The sequence below is a fragment of the Myxine glutinosa genome, chromosome 1 (genome assembly GCF_964187855.1).
Source record: "Myxine glutinosa chromosome 1, kmMyxGlut1.1, whole genome shotgun sequence".
Taxonomy (NCBI): Eukaryota; Metazoa; Chordata; class Myxini; order Myxiniformes; family Myxinidae; genus Myxine; species Myxine glutinosa.
In genome coordinates this window covers 180,703,395-180,724,515 of record NC_136261.1, presented here as the reverse complement: position 1 = coordinate 180,724,515, position 21,121 = coordinate 180,703,395, and the positions used below count along the sequence as shown (strand labels likewise).

Genomic DNA, 21,121 nt, shown 5'->3' with positions numbered 1-21,121 from the left:
AAATCCTTTCATTTAGTAAATCCTTTCATTTAGTAAATCCTTTCATTTAGTAAATCCTTTCATTTAGTAAATCCTGCCATTTAGTAAATCCTTTCATTTAGTAAAACCTTTCATTTAGAAAATCATTTCATTTAGTAAATCCTTTCATTTAGTAAATCCTTTCATTTAGTAAAACCTTTCATTTAGTAAATCCTTTAATTTAGTAAATAGTTTCATTTAGTAAATCCTTAAACTTAGTAAATCGTTTCATTTAGTAAATCCTTTCATTTAGTAAATCGTTTCATTTAGTAAATCCTTTCATTTAGTAAATCGTTTCATTTAGTAAATCGTTTCATTGAGTAAATCCTTTCATTTAGTAAATCGTTTCATTTAGTAAATCGTTTCATTTAGTAAATCCTTTCATTTAGTAAATCGTTTCATTTAGTAAATATTTTCATTTAGTGAATCCTTTCATTTAGTAAATCGTTTCATTTAGTAAATCTTTTCATTTATTAAATTCTTTCATTTATTAAGTCCTTTCATTTAGTAAATCCTTTCATTTAGTAAATCTTTTCATTTAGTAAATTCTTTCATTTAGTAAAGCGTTTCATTTAGTAAATCCTTTCATTTAGAAAATCATTTAATTTAGTAAATCGTTTCATTTAGTAAAACCTTTCATTTGGTAAATCCTTTCATTTAGTAAATCGTGCCATTTAGTAAATGCTTTCATTTAGTAAAACCTTTAATGAAGAAAATCATTTCATTTAGTAAATCCTTTCATTTAGTAAATCGTTTCATTTAGTAAAACCTTTCATTTAGTAAATCCTTTCATTTAGTAAATCCTTTCATTTAGTAAATCCTTTCATTTAGTAAATCCTTTCATTTAGTAAATCTTTTCATTTAGTAAATTCTTTCATTGATTAAATCCTTTAATTTAGTAAATCCTTTCATTTAGTAAATCTTTTCATTTAGTAAATCGTTTCATTTAGTAAATCCTTTAATTTAGCAAATCATTTCATTTAATCAATCCTTTCATTTAGAAAATCATTTCATTTAGAAAATCGTTTCATTTAGTAAAACCTTTCATTTCGTAAATCCTTTTATTTAGTAAATCCTTTCATTTCATAAATCGTTTCATTTAGTAAATCGTTTCATTTAGTAAAACCTTTCATTTAGTAAATCCTTTCATTTAGTAAATCCTTTCATTTAGTAAATCCTTTCATTTAGTAAATCCTTTCATTTAGTAAATTCTTTCATTTATTAAATCCTTTCATTTAGTAAATCCTTTCATTTAGTTTATCGTTTCATTTAGTAAATATTTTCATTTCATAAATTCTTTCATTTAGTAAATCGTTTCATCTCATAAATCCTTTCATTTAGTAAATCCTTTCATTTAGTAAATCGTTTCATTTAGTAAAACCTTTCATTTAGTAAATCGTTTCATTTAGTAAATCCTTTCATTTAGTAAATCGTTTCATTTAGTAAAACCTTTCATTTAGTAAATCGTTTCATTTAGTAAATCCTTTAATTTAGTAAATCGTTTCATTTAGTAAAACCTTTAATTTAGTAAATCCTTTCATTTAGTAAATCCTTTCATTTCGTAAATCCTTTCATTTAGTAAATCCTTTCATTTAGTAAATCCTGCCATTTAGTAAATCCTTTCATTTAGTAAAACCTTTCATTTAGTAAATCCTTTCATTTATTAAATCCTTTCATTTATTAAATCCTTTCATTTAGTAAAACCTTTCATTTAGTAAATCCTTTAATTTAGTAAATCCTTTCATTTAGTAAATCCTGCCATTTAGTAAATCCTTTCATTTAGTAAAACCTTTCATTTAGAAAATCATTTCATTTAGTAAATCCTTTCATTTAGTAAATCGTTTCATTTAGTAAAACCTTTCATTTAGTAAATTGTTTCATTTCATAAAACCTTTCATTTAGTAAATCCTTTCATACAGAAAATCATTTCATTTCGTAAATCCTTTCATTTAGTAAATCCTTTCATTTAGTAAATCCTTTCATTTCGTAAAACCTTTCATTTAGTAAATCCATCCATTTAGTAAATCGTTTCATTTAGTAAATCTTGCCATTTAGTAAATCCTTTCATTTCGTAAAACCTTTCATTTCGTAAAACCTTTCATTTTGTAAATCCTTTCATTTAGTAAATCCTTTCATTTAGTAAATCCTTTCATTTAGTAAAACCTTTCATTTAGTAAATCTTTTCATTTAGTAAATTCTTTCATTTATTAAATCCTTTCATTTCATAAATCCTTTCATTTAGTTTATCGTTTCATTTAGTAAATCCTTTCATTTAGTAAATCCTTTCATTTAGTAAATCGTTTCATCTAGTAAATCCTTTCATTTAGTAAATCCTTTTATTTAGTAAATCGTTTCATTTAGTAAAACCTTTCATTTAGTAAATTGTTTCATTTAGTAAAACCTTTCATTTAGTAAATCCTTTCATTTAGTAAATCCTTTCATTTAGTAAATCCTGCCATTTAGTAAATCCTTTCATTTAGTAAATCGTTTCATTTAGTAAAACCTTTCATTTAGTAAATTGTTTCATTTAGTAAAACCTTTCATTTAGTAAATCCTTTCATTTAGAAAATCATTTCATTTCGTAAATCCTTTCATTTAGTAAATCCTTTCATTGAGTAAAACCTTTCATTTAGTAAATCCTTTCATTTAGTAAATCGTTTCAGTTAGTAAATCTTTTCATTTAGTAAATCCTTTCATTTAGTAAATCGTCTCATTTAGTAAATCTTTTCATTAAGTAAATTCTTTCATTTCATAAACTCTTTCATTTATTAAATCGTTTCATTTCATAAAACCTTTCATTTTGTAAATTGTTTCATTTAGTAAAACCTTTCATTTAGTAAATCCTTTCATTTAGTAAATCCTTTCATTGAGTAAAACCTTTCATTTAGTAAATCCTTTCATTCAGTAAATCGTTTCATTTAGTAAAACCTTACATTTAGTAAATCGTTTCATTTAGTAAAACCTTTCATTTAGTCAATCGCTTCATTTAGTAAAACCTTTCATTTAGTAAATCCTTTCATTTAGTAAATCGTTTCATCTAATAAAACCTTTCATTTAAATGACGTCATAATTAAGGTAACGATAGCATCATCCTTAACATATCTTATTCCCCTCGTAGAGTACTTGACAATGAGCCATGTATTCCATGGAGCGGTTTCAGAGATACAGATGTAACATTTTTCGATTTTTCCAAGATGGCACCTGTACTACGTGACCTGTGACGTAATAAAAATCTTTTTCTTTTTTTTATTATACAAGCTAAGTTACCCCGATGGTAACATTTCGCGCCAATCGGGCCAACGGTTGCAGAAAAAATGATTTTTAAAATGCAGACATGTATTGCATACGCACCTGAATGCTTAACTGAGTTTTCGCTCCTTGTGGGAAGGCTAATTACAAACAAAGACTTCAACAAACACTTTCCATTTCATCAGAATCTTTTCTTTGTTTCAATTTTCCCCCATGGGGTGCACCATTCCCGGAGGTACTGCAACACCGGGTCGATACGTGGAGCGGACGGAGCAAGCCCCTAAAATCCAACTCCCGATACCAAAAATCCATTTAATAGACGAGTACCGCATTGCAGGACATATCAGCTATTAAACTAATAAGAACAGATACTACGACGATTTTTTATTAAAATGAAAACCAGCAAACAAGTGTCAACCATCAAAGCAAGTCACAATTGCTCAATTGAAGATCCTCCACAACAATTACAACATATTCCGTAAATCCACATAAAGAAACATCTCTCTCTTAAACAAGGCAAGAACATAATTCATAGAAAAATGATGCATCCCATAACATGCTGAGACCCTCGCCTTCCACAAGGCCATTTTCAAACAATTCAATATTTTCCAGAACACGATTTGTTTCGGTTTACATTGATTGCCAAACGGACCGTACAAAATCATTTCCCAACTTAAAGTAAACTTAACCTTTAACTTGCACAAAAACTTACACAAAACCTCATTCCAAACTAAGGAAGCAAAAACACAATCCCACCAAAAATGCCGAACTGACTCCGATTCTTGACATCCAATATATGGGCATTTATTGGTGGAGACATGACCTCTTACTGCTTGCACAGCCCTACATGGCAACAATTGGCACACAGATAACCAGGCAAGGTCACTTTGAGCTCCAGTAAGGGCCTGGGACGAAACATTCCGCCACACCGCCAAAGTTCTTTCCCTTTGAAGACCACCTATCGGTAACACCTCTTGTACTTTCTTCTCCTTCATCAAGTTACGAAAACTCCACTCAAAATCATCCCCAAAACTACCCTCCCGAACAAATTCTTTCAATACCGAATAGGGATACTTGGGATTCCAATCATATGGTCTACCCAAACCCACACGCTTCCCCCGAACCCTGTTCAACTCAGGCAGAATATAATACCCAACGGCTGCAGAGAAGAGGTCGGATGCCTTCCCCGCCATCGTCATGTGCAGTGCCACGAAGGCTGCTCTTAAACTAGCTACCAAGTCTGGGCCGCCCCTTCCCCCTTCCAGTTGTCCGACACCTAGCCGGTTCTGAGAAGGCCGATAAAACCATGGCTTACACATAAACTGAAAAACCAAACTCCTTAACCTTGCAGCAATTCTTTCTGCTGGAGGGAACACCTCCGCTAAAAACCGAAGCAAAGGAAAAATCTGCCCTTGAACAACAGTGCCCCTCTCCACTGACGAGAGGGTTCTCTGCCCCCATTCACTCAACAAATTTTTTACCAAACTTAGTTTTTCTTCCCAATTCTTTGCTATACTGCTGCCGGTCCCCAGCCACACTCCCAGCACTTGGAGGCAACCCTCCACGACCCGAAATCTTTGCAAGAGGGCCTCCTCCCATGACCCCCCTCCCACCACCAACAAATTTGATTTATCAAAATTCACATGCAGTCCACTGGAACTTGCAAAGTCCTCGCACACCCGCATAATCTCCTCCAGTTCCCCACTCTGAGCAACACAAACTACCACATCGTCCATATAAGCTAAACATGGGACCCTAGAACCCCCCGAACCTGGCACCAATACCCCGCTAACGCGCAAAGAAAACCTATATAGCAAGGGATCCAACGCAAGAACAAACAACAAGGGGGATAATGGACATCCCTGTCGAACCCCCCGGGAAATCGCAAACGGCCGCGATAACCGCCCATTCACCTTCACTCGCCCAACTGAAGTGGTATACAGTGTTTTGATCAACTTGACCACAGACTCTCCAAAACCCCATTCTGCTAGAATGGAGAACAAATATTCCCTGGATAAAGTGTCATACGCCTTCGCAAAGTCCAAGCTTAAAAACCCTGCCGAACGTCCCCTGATTTCCACCGACGTAATCAAATCCCGAAGGAGAAGCAACACGTCCGTAGTCCTTCGCCCTTTGACTCCACATCTCTGGAACCCACCCAACCGATCTCCTAAAGCTACCTGAAGCCTCCCCAGCAAAACCTTCGCCAGAATCTTATAATCCCCATTTAATAGTGAAATCGGCCTCCAATTACTCAAGCAGTGCAGATCCCCTTTTTTGGGTAACAAACTAATATTGCACTCGGCCCAAGAGGCTGGACACTCACCCACAAGTAAAACCTCATTAAACAACTCGACAAGTGGGTCTTTTAGCTCTTCCCAAAAACACCTGTAAAATTCCAAGGGCAATCCATCTGGCCCTGGAGCAGACCCCTTCTACCCATCTCGAACCACCCGCTCCACCTCTTCAATAGAGAAAGCTGTGAGTGGCTCCCCATTCACAGGGTCATGATTCCAACCTGACAGGAACGCCTCCCTCCTATCCAGATCCCCTGGAACTTGGGAAAAGAAATCCGAAAAATAACTCTTCACGACTTCCTCCATGTCTGACCACGACTCATACAATACCCCTTCATTGAGCAATCCCTTCATAACCATCTTGTTCTTCACCAACTTCCGAAAGAACGGTGACGAGCAAGGCTCGTCCCTCTCCCTCCTCAAACCACTCCTAAACTGAACCCTGTTAAATTGCTGCAGAAAAAATTTATTAATCTGCTGCTTCAACTGACTTATCTCTCCACCCACATCAAACCCATGCACACGAAGCCTACACAATCTCTGTAAACACGCCGACTTAGCTCGAAAGGACCTGAGAGCCCTCCCACTCTGTACCCTTGAGACCCTCTGACACATATCCTTAATCCGATGTTTCACCTCTTCCCACCATTCCCTCACTGAACTAAAAAGAGGAATCAACTCCTTCCAAGCTTTAATTCGGCCAGAAATCATCTCCCTTATCCCAGGACTCTTCAACAATGAGGTATTTAGCCTCCAAACCCCTTTACCTCCAAATAAAAACTCATCAAACGAAAAAACTACTTTGAGTAAACAATGATCAGAAAAACTGTTCCAAATCCTCTGCGCTTCAACCGTTGGTACTTCTCTTGAAACAAACACGTAATCCAATCTTGACAGCTGTGAGCCCCCCACATTCGTCCATGTGAACCCCGGATCTCCACTAAAGAAGTCACAAAAGACATCTTTTAACTTAAAAATCTCTATTAATTCCGTCACCCATTTTGCCACTGCACGACTGGTAGGTTCCTCCAATGAGATGTTCAAATCCCCACCCACAACCAAAACTTTGTTGGTGCAGAGCCATGGTTTCACCCGCTCCAGCAATTTCTTCTTCTCCCACGGCTGCTGAGGGAGGTACATATTGACGAACCGAAAGTACTTTCCTTGAATCTCTGCGTCCACGATACAGATTCTCCCTGGCTCTACATCCACCACCTTCACCACCCTCCATGCTAATCTACCCCCAAAGAGCACCGCCACACCATCATTTTTGTTTTTCCCACTACCTGAAAAATGGCACAGACCCCCCCATGCCTGCTCCCATTGCTTATACTCAGCACCACCTGGCAAAAAACATTCCTGCAAAAATAACACGTCTAACTTCCATATTTTTAGCTCAGCAAATATGCGCTGACACCGACTCTCACCAAGAATACTCCTCACATTCACCGACCCCTCAATTCAACCTTCGTCATCCGAAGTGAGGTCTCTCTCCAATGGATCCACCTTTGCGGAAACCCGGAGCGATTTCCTCACACACTTCCCTTTATCTGCCTTTTGAAACATCCGCTCATCGAAAATAGATTGACCATCACCACTTAGCCAGGTCTTTTTCACGATACCCACAGGGGTTACCTTTACCGCCCGTTTGCCCTTTCGCCGCACCACCCTCATTGGATCGGGTTCATTCCCCTTGTCCATCTGCTCCTCAAATTCCTCTGCACCTTCCTGTGTCCCAAAACCCCCTTTCACCTCCAATACTGGAGATACCAGCCCCCACCCTACCCCAGCATCCTTCAATGCTCCAGCCGGCTCAGCTATTCCCTGTTCCCCCTCCGTGGCCCATTCTGCCGCACCGGCCCGTTCCACCACTTGCCCACTCACAGCGGCCCGTTCCGCCACTTGCCCACTCACAGCGGCCCGTTCCGCCACTTGCCCACTCACAGCGGCCCGTTCCGCCACTTGCCCACTCACAGCGGCCCGTTCCGCCACTTTCTCACTCACAGCGGCCAGTTCCGCCACTTGCCCACTCACAGCGGCCCGTTCCGCCACTTGCCCACTCACAGCGGCCCGTTCCGCCACTTTCTCACTCACAGCGGCCAGTTCCGCCACTTGCCCACTCACAGCGGCCCGTTCCGCCACTTGCCCACTCACAGCGGCCCGTTCCGCCACTTGCCCACTCACAGTGGCCCGTTCCGCCACTTGCCCACTCGGTGCTGTTCTCCGTTCCCCCTCCCTGTCATCTTGGGAATGCCTCAAGGCATTTGCAAAGGATTTGGGGCAGTTCCTAAACACATGCCCTGCTCCCCCGCATAAGTTGCAGATGACACTCTCCATGCAGTCACGAACCACATGCCCCACCTGCCCACAGCGAGGACATCGAGGGTTCAGGCAGCCAGAGCTGAGGTGTCCAACCTCATTGCATCTGTTGCACCTCCGGACTTGGCCGGGATAGAACGCGAATCCTCGAAAAGGGCCAATGCTAATCCGATTGGGGATGTGTACAAAGCTGCCAGGCTTGCTCAGGTCATCCCGCAGCTGCGCCTTCACCCTCATTGCCCCAGTCTTGATCCCCAACGCATTCTTAACGTTGTCGATGGACCCTAGAGGCCTACAAAACCTACTCAACCACAATACAACATCCTCACCCTTTACACTCTCACAATACATTTGGATGGTAACATTTACTACTCCCCTTTCACACAAACTTTCCACACAAAAGGAAGAAAGTGGTTTTTTACTTTTCACCTTTTCCCACTTTTCCCAAAAGGATAGATAAATCACAATGTTCGTGAAAACAACCTCAAAACTTTTCCCCCCTGGTAAAGCGAAAACAAAATCCAACTGGCTTGCTGAGAATCCCAACTCTTGGATCAACACCAACTTGCAAAACCGAAGTTGGTCCATATCAAAATCCAAGTCTTCTTTAATGGTAAAGCGGACCCGCGTTCTTCCTGGGAACATTTGCAGGCTGAAACCATTGTGCCGCCGCCCCTGCCGGACGCCGAGTTCTTCCACCAAGCACGGCTGCTCCACTCGCCGCTCCCTGCCGGTTCGGCACCGGAATTTCCCCACGACTCGGGCGTTCCGTATCCGCACGAAGGCGGGTCCCGGCATTCGCACCGCGACTCCCGTCGATGTGTACATCGCTCCGCGGCGCAACCGCAGGTTCCCCAGAACACGGGATTGGGAATTTTCCCTTCACCCGACCTCCTTCCCAAAATCCAGCAGAACTCCGCCACGATTCCCTATGAAGGCCCGAAGGACCGGCCACTGCCGGCTCCGGCTGGGAAGCTCCCAATCCCTCCGCCACAACCGAGGGACCCTCCGCCGCCGACCGCACTTCCATTCTCCCCCAATCCTCCACCACAACTTGGTCCGACCACGCCCTCGCCTTCTCACCCTGCGCAGCCGCCGCACCGGCATTATCTTGGAGCACGTGCAAGTCGGGAGTATCCGCCACCACCATCCGAGCAGAGTCCTGAGAAACCTCTTCCACCACCTCCGAGGTCTCTCCACTCAAAGTCTCCAACATCTCATTGAATGCCTCCGATATCCCAGCTGGCAACACCGACTCGTCCGCTGCTGCCACCGTCATTGCATCATTGATCGCACCACCACGATCCTCCATCCTCAACCACTTGATCTTAGCCAAAAGGCCGAGAAGCGATAACTAAAAAATACTTCAAAAATCCTTTTCCATGAGGATCACCTTTATAATTCAGCGGCGCCGATTCAGGGAAAATCCAAATTCCCTCGAAATGTCCTCCCGTTCGGCGCCTCCATTGCAGCTCCGAGCTTCCGTCCATATTCTGCTATTAAACAATTCCGATGTGATATATTCATGTTGTTTATGTTAGGAGAAATATAGGATTTAGTGGATGAAGAACAACAGGAAGAGGGAGCGAGAGCTGTAACATCACGTGATTTCCTCGGGAAGTCAGAGCCGCGCCAGGTGTAAAAACGCGGCATTCTCGTCTCTGGATCGACATTCCAATGGAATTGGACATCAGAAACCGGGTTGTTTACACATTGTCAATAGCACATTGGGGGAATCCTAATCTGGATGGGAGTTTATTATCATTTTACTGGGATAAAACCACGTGGTTTCATGCGAACACAGGCGCGTTCTGCCAATCAGAAATTCTGAAAGAGAAAGCGGTGTATAAGCATCGATTAATTCACCAAAGTCACTGGATCACGTGGTATTGAACAGCTGATGTATGGTTAAGTCGCCATCTACTTCACAGTAAGTATGTCTATTAATTACGTACTGTTTGACCTGAGTACGTCTATTATTGTACTTTTGGAACTTACCCTTTTCCTCTTTAGACCGATTCATACCCCTTACACCCTTTCTAAGACCCCTTTTAAGACCCCTCAGACCTCTTTAGACCTTTACACCCTTTTCAGACCTTCACACATTCACACAATTTCAGACCCATACACCTTTTCAGACCTTTGCACCTTTTTCAGACCCACACACCTTTTCAGACATTTACACCCTTTTCAGACCTTTACACATTTACCTCTTTTCAGATTCGTACACCTTTTCAGCCATTTACACCCTTTTCAGACCTTACACATTTACCTCTTTTCAGATCCGTACACCTTTTCAGCCATTTACACCTTTTTCAGACCTTTACAGATTAACATCTTTTTCAGACCTTTACACATTTATACCTCCTTCAGACCTTTGCCCTTCAGACAATTTACACCTTTTTAGATAATTTAGACCATTACCGTACACATTTTTAGACCACACCTTTTTGACCTTTACACCTTGTTAGACCTTTTCATCATTACACCATTACATATTTTTAGAAAATTTAGATCTTTCATTTGCAATAAATGACCTTTCATTTAGGAAATCCTTTCAATTAGTAAATCGTTTCATTTAGTATATCGTTTCATTTAGTAAATCGTTTCATTTAGTAAATCGTTTCATTTAGTAAATTCTTTTATTTTGTGAATCCTTTCATTTAGTAAATCGTTTCATTTAGTAAATCCTTTCATTTAGTAAATCTTTTCATCTATCTATAATTCCAGCAATCTCTGTGTGTGTGTGTGTGTGTGTGTCTGTGTGTGTGTGTGTGTGTGTGTCTGTGTGTGTGTTTGTTTGTCTGTGACCGCTGTTTCTCGACAACCACGGGTCCGATATACTTTAAACTTGCCAGGTATATTGCTGGGGACCCGAGGATGTGCCTTTTCAAGGTTTTAAATTAATCGCAGAAGTAGTTACCGAGCTATGTCCAAAAAACGATTCAACCAATCAGAGAGCAGCGAGCTATCGCGTGTGCCGAACGTGGCGAACACACTCTGCCTCGGACGGCACATTTGAGAGCGTATTCATTTATTTCACGTTGGCAAACTATGTTGCCGCTATGATGGCGTTAAACTATGTTTTAAAACTAATTAAAACCATTTCATGTAAATAGAGTGGGGGGGGGGGATTGTCACTGTACTCGCAAGCCGTTCGCCGTTCGCTTTGGCGTTGCGAATGGACCAAAACATTTCATGAACCAAACCATTTCATGTAAAGCGTTCGCCGTTCGCTTTGGCGTTGCGAATAGACCAAAACATTTCATGAACCAAACCATTTCATGTAAATAGAGGGGGGGGATATAATTTTAGATATATATATAGTACGGGCATGGCCTAGTTTAGTAAATTCTTTTATTTAGTGAATCCTTTCATTTAGTAAATCGTTTCATTTAGTAAATCCTTTCATTTAGTAAATCTTTTCATTTAGTAAATTCTTTTATTTAGTGAATCCTTTCATTTAGTAAATCGTTTCATTTAGTAAATCCTTTCATTTCGTAAATCGTTTCATTTAGTAAATCGTTTCATTGAGTAAATCCTTTCATTTAGTAAATCGTTTCATTTAGTAAATCGTTTCATTTAGTAAATCCTTTCATTTAGTAAATCGTTTCATTTAGTAAATCTTTTCATTATTGAATCCTTTCATTTAGTAAATCGTTTCATTTAGTAAATCTTTTCATTTAGTAAATTCTTTCATTTATTAAGTCCTTTCATTTAGTAAATCCTTTCATTTAGTAAATCTTTTCATTTATTAAATTCTTTCATTTAGTAAATCGTTTCATTTAGAAAATCATTTGATTTAGTAAATAGTTTCATTTAGTAAATCGTTTCATTTAGTAAATCGTTTCATTTAGAAAATCATTTGATTTAGTAAATCGTTTCATTTAGTAAATCGTTTCATTTAGTAAATCGTTTCATTTAGTAAAACCTTTCATTTCGTAAATCCTTTCATTTAGCAAACCTTTCATTTAGTAAATCCTTTCATTTAGTAAATCCTTTCATTTAGTAAATCCTTTCATTTAGTAAATCTTTTCATTTAGTAATCTATCTATAATTCCAGTAATCTCTGTGTGTATGTGTGTGTGTCTGTGTGTGTGTGTGTGTTTGTCTGTGACCGCTGTTTCTCGACAACCACGGGTCCGATATACTTGAAACTTGCCAGGTATATTGCTGGGGACCCGAGGATGTGCCTTTTCAAGGTTTGAAATTAATCGGACAAGTGGTTCCCAAGGTATGGTCACCGTACTCGCAAGCCGTTCGCTTTGGCTTTGCGAATGGACCAAACCATTTCATGTAAATAGAGGGGGGGGGGGGTTCTACCGTACTCGCAAGCCGTTCGCTTTGGCTTTGCGAATGGACCAAACCATTTCATGTAAATAGAGGGGGGGGGGGATATAATTTTAGATATATATATAGTACGGGCACGCCCTACTCTATATAATTCCAGCAATCTCTGTGTGTGTGTGTATGTGTGTGTCTGTCTGTATGCGACCGCTGTTTCTCGACAACTACCGGTCCGATATACTTGAAACTTGCCAGGTATATTGCTGGGGACCCGAGGATGTGCCTTTTCAAGGTTTGAAATTAATCGGACAAGTGGTTCCCAAGGTATGGTCACCGTACTCGCAAGCCGTTCGCTTTGGCTCTGCGAATGGACCAAACCATTTCATGTAAATAGAGGGGGGGGGGGTTCTGTGGTCGTTACTGCCACGTGGTTTCAAAGTTTTTTTTTGTTGTTGTTGTTTGCACGCATGTTTTTTTGCACGCACGTACGGGCAAGCACGTACGGGCAAGCATGTACGTGCGGGCACGCCCTAGTATCTATAATTCCAGTAATCTATCTATAATTCCAGTAATCTCTGTGTGTATGTGTGTGTGTCTGTGTGTGTGTGTGTTTGTCTGTGACCGCTGTTTCTCGACAACCACGGGTCCGATATACTTGAAACTTGCCAGGTATATTGCTGGGGACCCGAGGATGTGCCTTTTCAAGGTTTGAAATTAATCGGACAAGTGGTTCCCAAGGTATGGTCACCGTACTCGCAAGCCGTTCGCTTTGGCTTTGCGAATGGACCAAACCATTTCATGTAAATAGAGGGGGGGATTGTCACCGTACTCGCAAGCCGTTCGCTTTGGCTTTGCGAATGGACCAAACCATTTCATGTAAATAGAGGGGGGGGATTGTCACCGTACTCGCAAGCCGTTCGCTTTGGCTTTGCGAATGGACCAAACCATTTCATGTAAATAGAGGGGGGGGGATATAATTTTAGATATACAGTGGTACCTCGGCTTACGAGTGCCCCAACGTACGAGTTTTTCGAGATACGAGCCGTCGCTCGGGCGGTTTGTTGCTTTGGGATACGAGCCGAGATCCGATGTACGAGCTCAAAAAATTTATTTTTTTGAATTTTCCGGTTGTGGCTTCCGGTTCCGGTCACGCAGTTATCTTGCCGTGAAAGCATCTCTGCCGTGTATCGCTGCTGTTTTGTTTGTGAAAGTGGTTTTTTCTGTAAAATTTCGCGTTTTCAACCATGGGTCCGAAGAAAGTGAGTGCCAAGGGTGGGCCTGAGAGGAAGAAGAGGATGATGAGTTTGGATACGAAACACGCAATCGTCGAACAACATGAGCGAGGTATGCGTGTTGTCGACTTGGCGAGGCAGTACGATCGTACTACTTCGACGATATGTACGATTTTGAAGCAGAAGGAGTCGATAAAGTCTATAACGCCAGCCAAGGGCGTTACGACCATTTCAAAGCAACGGACCTCTGTCCATGAAGAGATGGAGAAGTTGTTGTTTGTGTGGTTGACGGAAAAGCAGCTCGCAGGAGATACCATGACCGAGAGCATCATTTGTGAGAAGGCACGAGACATTTACAGGGATTTGGTGCAGCAGACGGCGGGAACATCAACGGACGAGGCATCGGAAGAGTCATTCAAAGCCAGTCGGGGATGGTTTGATAATTTTAAGAAGAGGACCGGCATTCACTCCGTCGTCAGGCATGGTGAGGCAGCAAGCTCGGATGTGAAGGCAGCCGAAGAGTTTATTATAACTTTTGCCGAACTGATAAAAGCGGAAGGATACATCCCCCAGCAAATCTTCAACTGTGACGAGACAGGGCTCTTCTGGAAAAAGATGCCGAGGAGGACGTATATAACGGCAGAGGAGAAGAGCATGCCAGGCCACAAACCCATGAAGGATCGGTTAACCCTTGCACTGTGTGCGAATGCGAGTGGCGACTGCAAGATTAAGCCGCTACTGGTATATCACTCTGAAAACCCCAGAGCATTTAAGTCTCATAAGATCCTTAAAGAAAAACTGCAGGTTATGTGGAGAGCAAACGCAAAGGCGTGGGTTACCAGGCAGTTATTTGTGGAGTGGGTAAACCTGGTCATTGGTCCTGGCATCAAGAAGTACCTTTTGGAGAATAAGCTACCCCTGCAAGCCCTTCTCGTCCTTGACAATGCTCCCGCACACCCACCAAACCTCGTAGACGACATCCTTGAAGAATTTGCATTCATTAAGGTCCGCTACCTTCCACCCAACACCACCCCTATCCTGCAGCCCATGGACCAGCAGGTGATTTCCAATTTCAAAAAGCTCTTCACCAAGCACCTGTTCCGGCGCTGCTTTGAGGTTACGGAGAGCACAAACCTCACCCTTCGAGAGTTCTGGAAGGATCACTACAATATCGTGGCCTGCCTCAGAATTATCGACATGGCCTGGCAGGGTGTTACAAGGAGGACCTTAAACTCTGCATGGAAGAAGCTGTGGCCTGAGGTTGTGTCCGAAAGTGTTAGTGCTACTGAGGAAGTGTTAGTGGTGGAGGAGATTGTGTCCCTCGGAAGGTCCATGGGCCTGCAAGTGGATGAAGACGACGTTAACGACCTCGTCGAGAAACACAATGAGGAACTGACAACGGAGGAATTAAAGGAGCTACAGCAGCAGCAGAATACGGAGGTTTTACAGGAACTAAACGCGGAGGAGCCAGAGGCGGAGGAGGTTATCGCGACAAGTGAGATAAAGGAAATGTTGGGAATGTGGGAGAAAATTTCAGAATTTGTTCAAAAGAAACACCCTGAAAAAGTTGCAACAGGTCGTGCGTTGGCGCTGTGTAACGACACTTGCCTCACTCATTTCCGAAAAATTTTGAAAGGGAGGAAGAAACAAACCTCGTTGGACAGGTTTTTAGTGAAACGCCCGGCAAGTGAAAGCGAGGACAGTGTGGCGAAAAAGGCAAAAGGTATCTCCTCCACCTCTGCCAGCATCTTCGTCTGATCTTCAAGGTAAATACATACAGTACACTTAATAAAACCAGTTTATTTCTTTACATTCTCTTGTATTATGTACAGTATATACGAGGTCGTGCTTGTTTATACATTATTTGTTATTTATAAAGTACATTTTTGTTATTTAAAAGCACCTAACAAAAAAAATTGGTGTTTTTTTTTTGAGGCTGGAACGGATTAATAGCATTTCAATGCATTTGAATGGGAAAATTTGCTTTGACTTACGAGCGATTTGGCTTACGAGCTCCGTCACGGAACGGATTAAACTCGTAAGCCGAGGTACCACTGTATATATAGTACGGGCACGCCCTAGTCTATATAATTCCAGCAATCTCTGTGTGTGTGTGTGTGTCTGTCTGTATGCGACCGCTGTTTCTCGACAACTACCGGTCCGATATACTTGAAACTTGCCAGGTATATTGCTGGGGACCCGAGGATGTGCCTTTTCAAGGTTTGAAATTAATCGGACAAGTGGTTCCCAAGGTATGGTCACCGTACTCGCAAGCCGTTCGCTTTGGCTTTGCGAATGGACCAAACCATTTCATGTAAATAGAGGGGGGGGGGGTTCTGTGGTCGTTACTGCCACGTGGTTTCAAAGTTTTTTTTTGTTGTTGTTGTTTGCACGCATGTTTTTTTGCACGCACGTACGGGCAAGCACGTACGGGCAAGCACGTACGTGCGGGCACGCCCTAGTTTAGTAAATTCTTTCATTTATTAAATCCTTTTATTTAGTAAATCCTTTCATTTAGTAAATCGTTTCATGTAGTAAATCTTTTCATTTAGTAAATCGTTTCATTTAGTCAATCGTTTCATTTAGTAAATCGTTTCATTTAGTAAATCCTTTAATTTAGTAAATCATTTCATTTAATCAATCCTTTCATTTAGAAAATCATTTCATTTAGTAAATCGTTTCATTTAGTAAAACCTTTCATTTCGTAAATCCTTTCATTTAGTAAATCCTTTCATTTCGTAAATCGTTTCATTTAGTAAAACCTTTAAGTTAGTAAATCCTTTCATTTAGTAAATCCTTTCATTTAGTAAATCCTTTCATTTAGTAAAACCTTTCATTTAGTAAATCCTTTCATTTAGAAAATCATTTCATTGAGTAAATCCTTTCATTTAGTAAATCCTTTCATTTAGTAAATCCTTTCATTTAGTAAATCGTTTCATTTAGTAAATCTTTTCATTCAGTAAATCCTTTCATTTCGTAAATCGTTTCATTTAGTAAATCTTTTCATTAAGTAAATTCTTTCATTTAGTAAATCCTTTCATTTAGAAAATCATTTCATTTAGTAAATCCTTTCATTTAGTAAATCCTTTCATTTAGTAAATCCTTTCATCTAGTAAATCCTGCCATTTAGTAAATCCTTTCATTTAGTAAAACCTTTCATTTAGAAAATCATTTCATTTAGTAAATCCTTTCATTTAGTAAATCGTTTCATTTAGTAAAACCTTTCATTTAGTAAAGCCTTTCATTTAGTAAATCTTTTCATTTAGTAAATCCTGCCATTTAGTAAATCCTTTCATTTAGTAAAACCTTTCATTTAGAAAATCATTTCATTTAGTAAATCCTTTCATTTAGTAAATCGTTTCATTTAGTAAAACCTTTCATTTAGTAAATTGTTTCATTTAGTAAAACCTTTCATTTAGTAAATCCTTTCATTTAGAAAATCATTTCATTTAGTAAATCCTTTCATTTAGTAAATCCTTTCATTTAGTAAATCCTTTCATTTAGTAAAACCTTTCATTTAGTAAATCCTTTCATTTAGTAAATCGTTTCATTTAGTAAATCATTAAATTTAGTAAATCTTTTAATTTAGTAAATCGTTTCATTTAGTAAAACCTTTAATTTAGTAAATCCTTTCATTCAGTAAATCCTTTCATTTAGTAAATTCTTTCATTTATTAAATCCTTTAATTTAGTAAATCCTTTCATTTAGTTTATCGTTTCATTTAGTAAATATTTCCATTTAGTAAATTCTTTCATTTAGTCAATCGTTTCATCTCGTAAATCCTTTCATTTAGTAAATCCTTTCATTTAGTAAATCGTTTCATTTAGTAAAACCTTTCATTTAGTAAATTGTTTCATTTAGTAAAACCTTTCATTTAGTAAATCCTTTCATTTAGAAAATCATTTCATTTAGTAAATCATTTAATTTAGTAAATCTTTTAATTTAGTAAATCGTTTCATTTAGTAAAACCTTTAATTTAGTAAATCCTTTCATTTAGAAAATCATTTCATTTAGTAAATCCTTTCATTTAGTAAATCGTTTCATCTAGTTAATCCTTTCATTTAGTAAATCCTTTCATTTAGTAAATCCTTCCATTTAGTAAATCCTTTCATTTAGTAAATCCTTTCATTTAGTAAATCGTTTCATTTAGTAAATCTTTTCATTCAGTAAATCCTTTCATTTCGTAAATCGTTTCATTTAGTAAATCTTTTCATGAAGTGAATTCTTTCATTTATTAAACCCTTTCATTTAGTAAATCCTTTCATTTAGTAAATCGTTTCATTTAGTAAAACCTTTCATTTAGTAAATCGTTTCATTGAGTAAAACCTTTCATTTAGTAAATTCTTTCATTTCGTAAATTCTTTCATTTATTAAATCCTTTCATTTCGTAAAACCTTTCATTTAGTAAATCGTTTCATTTAGTAAATCGTTTCATTTAGTAAAACCTTTAATTTAGTAAATCCTTTCATTTAGAAAATCATTTCATTTAGTAAATCCTTTCATTTAGTAAATCGTTTCATCTAGTTAATCCTTTCATTTAGTAAATCCTTTCATTTAGTAAATCCTTCCATTTAGTAAATCCTTTCATTTAGTAAATCCTTTCATTTAGTAAATCGTTTCATTTAGTAAATCTTTTCATTCAGTAAATCCTTTCATTTCGTAAATCGTTTCATTTAGTAAATCTTTTCATGAAGTGAATTCTTTCATTTATTAAACCCTTTCATTTAGTAAATCCTTTCATTTAGTAAATCGTTTCATTTAGTAAAACCTTTCATTTAGTAAATCGTTTCATTGAGTAAAACCTTTCATTTAGTAAATTCTTTCATTTCGTAAATTCTTTCATTTATTAAATCCTTTCATTTCGTAAAACCTTTCATTTAGTAAATCGTTTCATTTAGTAAAACCTTTCATTTATTAAACCCTTTCATTTAGTAAATCCTTTCATTTAGTAAATCGTTTCATTTAGTAAAACCTTTCATTTCGTAAATCGTTTCATTTAGTAAATCTTTTCATGAAGTAAATTCTTTCATTTATTAAACCCTTTCATTTCGTAAAACCTTTCATTAAGTAAATCGTTTCATTGCGTAAAACCTTTCATTTAGTAAATCCTTTCATTTAGTAAATCCTTTCATTTAGTAAATCCTGCCATTTAGTAAATCCTTTCATTTAGTAAATCCTTTCATTTGGAAAATCATTTCATTTAGTAAATCCTTTCATTTAGTAAAACCTTTCATTTAGTAAATCCTTTCATTTAGTAAATCCTTTCATTTAGAAAATCATTTCATTTAGTAAATCCTTTCATTTAGTAAATCCTTTCATTTAGTAAATCCTTTCATTTAGTAAAACCTTTCATTTAGTAAATCCTTTCATTTAGTAAATCATTTCATTTAGTAAATCATTTAATTTAGTAAATCTTTTAATTTAGTAAATCGTTTCATTTAGTAAAACCTTTAATTTAGTAAATCCTTTCATTTAGTAAATCCTTTCATTTCGTAAATCCTTTCATTGAGAAAATCGTTTCATTTAGTAAATATTTTAATTTAGTAAATCGTTTCATTTCGTAAAACCTTTAATTTGGTAAATCCTTTCATTTAGTAAATCCTTTCATTTAGTAAATTCTTTCATTTATTAAATCCTTTCATTTAGTAAATTCTTTCATTTAGTAAATCGTTTCATCTAGTAAATCCTTTCATTTAGTAAATCCTTTCATTTAGTAAATCGTTTCATTTAGTAAAACCTTTCATTTAGTAAATTGTTTCATTTAGTAAAACCTTTCATTTAGTAAATCATTTCATTTAGTAAATCCTTTAATTTAGTAAATCGTTTCATTTAGTAAAACCTTTAATTTAGTCAATCCTTTCATTTAGTAAATCCTTTCATTTAGTAAATCCTTTCATTTAGTAAATCCTTTCATTTAGTAAATCCTGCCATTTAGTAAATCCTTTCATTTCGTAAAACCTTTCATTTAGAAAATCATTTCATTTAGTAAATCCTTTCATTTAGTAAAACCTTTCATTTAGTAAATCCTTTAATTTAGTAAATCGTTTCATTTAGTAAATCCTTTAATTTAGTAAATCGTTTCATTTAGTAAAACCTTTCATTTAGTAAATCCTTTCATTTAGTAAATCCTTTCATTTAGTAAATCCTTTCATTTAGTAAATCCTTTCATTTCGTAAATCCTTTCATTTAGTAAATCTTTTCATTTCGTAAATTCTTTCATTTATTAAATCCTTTCATTTAGTAAATCGTTTCATTTAGTTTATCGTTTCATTTAGTAAATCTTTTCATTTAGTAAATTCTTTCATTTAGTAAATCGTTTCATCCAGTAAATCCTTTCATTTAGTAAATCCTTTCATTTAGTAAATCCTTTCATTTAGTAAATCGTTTCATTTAGTAAAACCTTTCATTTCGTAAATTGTTTCATTTAGTAAAACCTTTCATTTAGTAAATCCTTTCATTTAGTAAATCCTGCCATTTAGTAAAACCTTTCATTTAGAAAATCATTTCATTTAGTAAATCCTTTCATTTAGTAAATCCTTTCATTTAGTAAATCCTTTCATTGAGTAAAACCTTTCATTTAGTAAATCCTTTCATTTAGTAAATCCTTTCATTCAGTAAATCGTTTCATTTAGTGAAACCTTTCATTTAGTAAATCGTTTCATTTAGTAAAACCTTTCATTTTGTAAATCGCTTCATTTAGTAAAACCTTTCATTTAGAAAATCCTTTCATTTAGTAAATCCTTTCATTTCGTAAATCGTTTCATCTAATAAAACCTTTCATTTAAATGACGTCATAATTAAGGTAACGATAGCATCATCCTTAACATATCTTATTCCCCTCGTAGAGTACTTGACAATGAGCCATGTATTCCATGGAGCGGTTTCAGAGATACAGATGTAACTTTTTTCGATTTTTCAAAGATGGCACCTGTACCACGTGACCTGTGACGTAATAAAAATATTTTTCATTTTTTTATTATACAAGCTGAGTTACTCCGATGGTAACATTTCGCGCCAATCGGGCCAACGGTTGCAGAGAAAATGATTTTTAAAATGCAGACATGTATTGCATACGCACCTGAATGCTTAACTGAGTTTTCGCTCCTTGTGGGCAGGCTAATTACAAACAAAGACTTCAACAACCATTTTCCATTTCATCAGTATCTTTTCTTTGTTTCAATTTTCCCCAAGGGGGTGCACCATTCCCGGAGGTACTGCAATACCGGGTCGATACGTGGAGCGGACGGAGCAAGCCCCTAAAATCCAACTCCCGATACCAAAAATCCATTTAATAGACGAGTCCCGCATTGCAGGACATATCAGCTATTAAACTAATAAGAACAGAGTTATTAACATCAATCTTAGCCAAAAGGCCGAGAAGCGATAACTAAAAAATAATTCAAAAATCCTTTTCCATGAGGATCACCTTTATTATTCAGCGGCGCCGATTCAGGGAAAATCCAAATTCCCTCGAAATGTCCTCCCGTTCGGCGCCTCCATTGCAGCTCCGAGCCTCCGTCCATATTCTGCTATTAAACAATTCCGATGTGATATATTCATGTTGTTTATGTTAGGAGAAATATAGGATTTAGTGGATGAAGAACAACAGGAAGAGGGAGCGAGAGCTGTAACATCACGTGATTTCCTCGGGAAGTCAGAGCCGCGCCAGGTGTAAAAACGCGGCATTCTCGTCTCTGGATCGACATTCCAATGGAATTG

The 21,121-nt window shown here is 37.8% G+C and overlaps 2 non-coding genes across 2 annotated transcripts; both read right to left on the bottom strand.

Moving 5' to 3' along the window:
* Positions 1-3,480: 3,480 nt before the first annotated feature.
* Positions 3,481-3,671, bottom strand: LOC137419666 (U2 spliceosomal RNA). The gene has a single exon (XR_010982973.2). It is a non-coding gene; the product is annotated as a U2 spliceosomal RNA (small nuclear RNA).
* Positions 3,672-20,591: 16,920 nt separating this feature from the next.
* Positions 20,592-20,787, bottom strand: LOC144889931 (U2 spliceosomal RNA). Its single transcript, XR_013622149.1, has one exon. It is a non-coding gene; the product is annotated as a U2 spliceosomal RNA (small nuclear RNA).
* Positions 20,788-21,121: the final 334 nt, after the last annotated feature.